Source organism: Arachis hypogaea, chromosome 11 (genome assembly GCF_003086295.3).
Source record: "Arachis hypogaea cultivar Tifrunner chromosome 11, arahy.Tifrunner.gnm2.J5K5, whole genome shotgun sequence".
NCBI lineage: Eukaryota > Viridiplantae > Streptophyta > Magnoliopsida > Fabales > Fabaceae > Arachis > Arachis hypogaea.
The window spans coordinates 79,421,188-79,425,646 of NC_092046.1; the positions used below are offsets into that span (position 1 = coordinate 79,421,188).

At 39.4% G+C, this 4,459-nt stretch overlaps 1 non-coding gene across 1 annotated transcript; it reads right to left on the reverse strand.

Annotated features, from left to right (window-relative positions):
* Window positions 1–882: 882 nt before the first annotated feature.
* On the reverse strand, window positions 883–986 carry LOC112725590 (small nucleolar RNA R71). The gene has a single exon (XR_003164688.1). It is a non-coding gene; the product is annotated as a small nucleolar RNA R71 (small nucleolar RNA).
* Between the last annotated feature and the right edge of the window lie 3,473 nt (window positions 987–4,459).

Here is a 4,459-nt window from a genome sequence, read left to right on the forward strand (position 1 = left end):
CTTTTTAAATTATTTTTCAATCATATCTTCTAAATCATATCTTCTCAATCACATCTTTTTCAAAATAATTTTCAATCATATCTTTTTGATTGCTAATTTCAAAATCTTTTTCAAAATCACTTAACCACTTTCTCACTTTTAATTTTCGAAAACCATCAACCACTTTTTCAAAATTCCTTTTAATTAATTTAAATTTTTTTTAATTTTGTTTTTGAAAATTCTTCTCCCTCCTCACCTTTTTCTATTTAAGACTAACACTCCCCCTCTTTTAGCAATTCGGACTCACTCCCTCTCTATAAGTTCAAATTCTCCTCTCTACCTCATCCTTATATTCTTTCATATGAGCATGAACAAGGACAAAGGCATTCTTGTTGAAGCTGATCCTGAATCTGAAAGGACCTTGAAGAGAAAGCTAAGAAAAGCTAAAGCACAACTCTCTGGAGAGGACCTAACAGAAATTTTCAAAAGAGAAGAAGACATGGCAGCCGAAAATAACAACAATGCCAACAATGCAAGGAAAATGCTTGGGGACTTCATTGCACCTTCTCCTGACTTCTGTGGAAGGAGCATTTCAATTCCTGCAATTGGAGCAAACAACTTTGAGCTTAAGCCTCAATTAGTTTCTCTAATGCAGCAAAATTGCAAGTAACATGGGCTTCCATTGGAAGATCCTCATCAGTTTTTAGCTGAATTCTTGCAAATCTTTGACACTGTTAAGACCATGGGGTTGACCTTGAGGTCTACAGACTTATGCTCTTCCCTTTTGCTGTAAGAGACAGAGCTAGGACATGGTTGGACTCACAACCTAAAGAAAGCCTAAACTCTTGGGAAAAGCTGGTCAATGCCTTCTTGGAAAAGTTCTTTCCACCTCAAAAATTGAGTAAGCTTAGAGTAGAAGTCCAAACCTTCAGACAGAAGGAAGGCGAATCCCTCTATGAGGCTTGGGAAAGATACAAGCAATTGATCAGAAGGTGTCCTTCTGGCATGCTTTCAGAATGGAGCATCATATGTATTTTCTATTATGGTCTATCTGAACTGTCCAAGATGTCATTGGACAACTCTGCTGGTGGATCTCTTCATCTGAGGAAGACACCTGAAGAAGCCTAGGAACTCATTGAAATGGTTGCAAATAACCAATTCATGTACACTTCTGAAAGGAATCCTGTGAATAATGGGACAATTCAGAAGAAAAGGGTTCTTGATATTGATAATCTGAATGCTATATTGGCTCAGAATAAAATATTGACTCAGCAAGTCAATATGATTTCTCAGAGTCTATCTGGAATGCAAGCAGCAACAGGCAGTACTAAAAAAGCATCTTCTGAAGAAGAAGCTTATGATCCTGAGAACCCTGCAATGGAAGAGGTGAATTATATGGGAGAACCATATGGAAACACATATAATCCTTGATAAACCATTATTTTATGATTTATATTGTGTTTAATTGTGTGATTTTATCAATTCTTTACCCACTTATTCATATGATAAGCATGTATTTACAGTTCCTTTTCAAAATCACTCCATGGTTGAAAACTTGCTTTCTAGAGACTTTTAATTATGTATTTTAATTCTCCTTTATCTCATTCGATGCCGTGATTTGTGTGTTAAGTGTTTCAGGCTTCATAGGGCATGAATGACTTGGAAATTGGAGAGGAGGCTTGCGAAAAATGGAAGGAACACAAGAAACCAAGGAGATGACTAGTGAGCAATGACGCGAGCGTATGGCCCACGGGAACGCGCGAAGTGAAGAATTTGCAGCGACGCGGACGCGTGCCTAACGCAAGCGCGTGGATTGGAGTCTGCACGCCTAACGCGGACGCGTGCCTGACGCGAACGCATGGCAAGGAAAAATGCTGAATGATGCGAATGCGTGGATGACGCGTACGCGTGACATGCGTGATCTGCAAAAATAATAGAATACGCTGGGGGCGATTTTGGGCCACTTTTTGACCCAGTTTTTGGCCCAAAAACACAGACAAAACCTAGGGAACATGCAGAGACTCAAGAGGCATCCACACACATTGAGATTCATCACATTAGGATTACACTTAGTTTTAGATCTGAGTTTCTTAGAGTTACATTACATTGATAGTTTTATGTTTTTGCTTGGATTTGTGGATGCTGAAAGTCATTACCTCCGTTGAAGACATTACTTTAGTTTGTTTCCTTATTCCTTTATTTTTAATTAGTTACTCATTGACTCTATTCAATTAAGTATGTTACATTTTGGATTTCTTAATATATGAAGTTATTTTTATTTAATTAATTTTAATTCTCCATTTTATTTTAATTAATTATGTCTTCTCATATTTTTATGATTATTAATTTCATGTCAATGGAGTAGAATTTCTACTTGACATGGGGTTGATTAAGATGTGATACTTGAGTTGGAATGCTCAAGTGCTTGGTTAAACTGGATGTTGTTGGCTAATTCCATACCTACTAACACTAGACCTCCCCAAGGGAGAGGGCTAGGACCTGAGGGTAAGAGTTAGTTCAATCACCATACCTTTCCTTACTTAGTAAGGGGAAATCGAGTGAGAACAACAACCTTTTTACACCACACTTGAGAAGATTCCCACAAGGATAGAAGTTCCACTTAATTATTCCCCCAGTCAAGGCCTTTTATTCAGAGTATCAATAATTATACTTAGTTTATTTTTATTGCCTTAATTCACAATTGTTTTAATTGCTCATTATCAAACTCAACTTTCTGGGACCTTTCTGATTAATAAATTAGCACTCTTTCCTGCAACTCGTTGGGAGACGACCTGGGACTCATACTCCCAGTATTTTATTTCTAAAATTTGTTACAACCCTTTTTTAAATTGGTGAGGCAGATCTTAGCTGGTTAAGAGCTATACGTGCAACGCTGTTCTCTTAATTGAAATCTCTTAATTGGTTAACTTCTGTCACGCACCAATTTTTGGCGCCGTTGTCGGGGAGTTGCAATATTGTGCTAAATTATTAATTAGTGTATATATTTTATTTTATTTGCATATTTTATTTTTGTTTCTGTTACCATGAGTTACATGTCTTTCTCATTGAATGACGCGTTCATTGCCTGATCCGAGTTTAGTCCCATTTGATCCTGAAATGGAAATAACTCTTTCACTTATTAGACAAACTCGACGTCGGTTAGCCTCCGAGGGTGGTGAAGTGATTATTATCAACTCACCAGTCTCATCTGAGGGCAAATCTGAACCACCATCTTAGAGTGAGACAAGCTCATTTACTACTGATCCAGTTGATTTACGTGCAGGAAACATAGCAGCACCTAGGAGGATTACTCTCCAGGAGGCAGGAGCCCCAGATTTTACACTGCAGCCGTATCAAGTGCATCACCCGACTGTAGCTACAGATTTTGAAATAAAAACCGCACTGATCAACTTGATGCCCAAGTTTCATGGCTTACCTGCTCAAGAGCCTATCAAGCACCTTAGAGATTTCCAGACAGCCTGTTCTACTGTTAGGCGTCATGGTGCAGATGAAACTTCTGTTCTGTTAATCACCTTCCCATTTTCTCTTGAGGGAAAGGCGAGGGAGTGGTACTACTCCTAACCTCAAGCGACTGTTACCAACTGGGACATGCTTAGAAGAGAATTTTTGGAAAAATACTTCCCAGCTGAAGTCACAGATAGACTGAGAAAAGATATCTCCTGCATTGTTCAAGGTGAATCAGAGACTCTCTTTGAATATTGTGAGTGCTTTAACAATCTCCTGGACGCATGTCCCCATCACATGATTGATAGACTAGTATTGATCAGCTACTTCACCCAAGGCATGAATCCCCAGGATAAGACCACACTGGAAGGTGCCAGTAATGGTTCTTTGAAAAAGTACAAAACTGCAGATGAAGCATGGCAGCTGATCAGTGACTTAGCTGAGTCCACTAGGAATTACAGACAGCGGCGTAACCCCAAGGATGTTGCAGAGATTTCCACTAGCAAATAGACTATTGCTCTCACCCAGAGCATATGTGAAATGACCAACCTACTGAAGCAGATGCAGTTGAATCAACAACAAGCACAACAAGCTCAGCCTCCACCAAAACAGAGCCAACAGTTAGTTCCAGAAAGAGTATGCGGGATCTGTGCTGATTATAGTCATTTTACTGATGAATGCCCACAACTCCAGGAAGACAACACTGTGGCAGCCACTCACAACTTCTATGACCACCCAAATCAAGGATACAATCAACAAGGTGGCAACTACAACCAAGGTGACAACAATAACCATGGATGGCAGGACAATTCCAACCAAGGTTTGAAAGATAATGCTAACCATGGTTCGAGGGATAACTTTAACAGAGGAGGCAGAGACAATAATGGAAACCAGAGGTGGAATACTAATAACAACAACCGACAGCAGAATCAGAACCAACCTTACAGAGCACCCCACCTAAGACAATCACAAGGACCGCAGCAAACCCAACAACAAGTTTCTCGGACTGCTTACT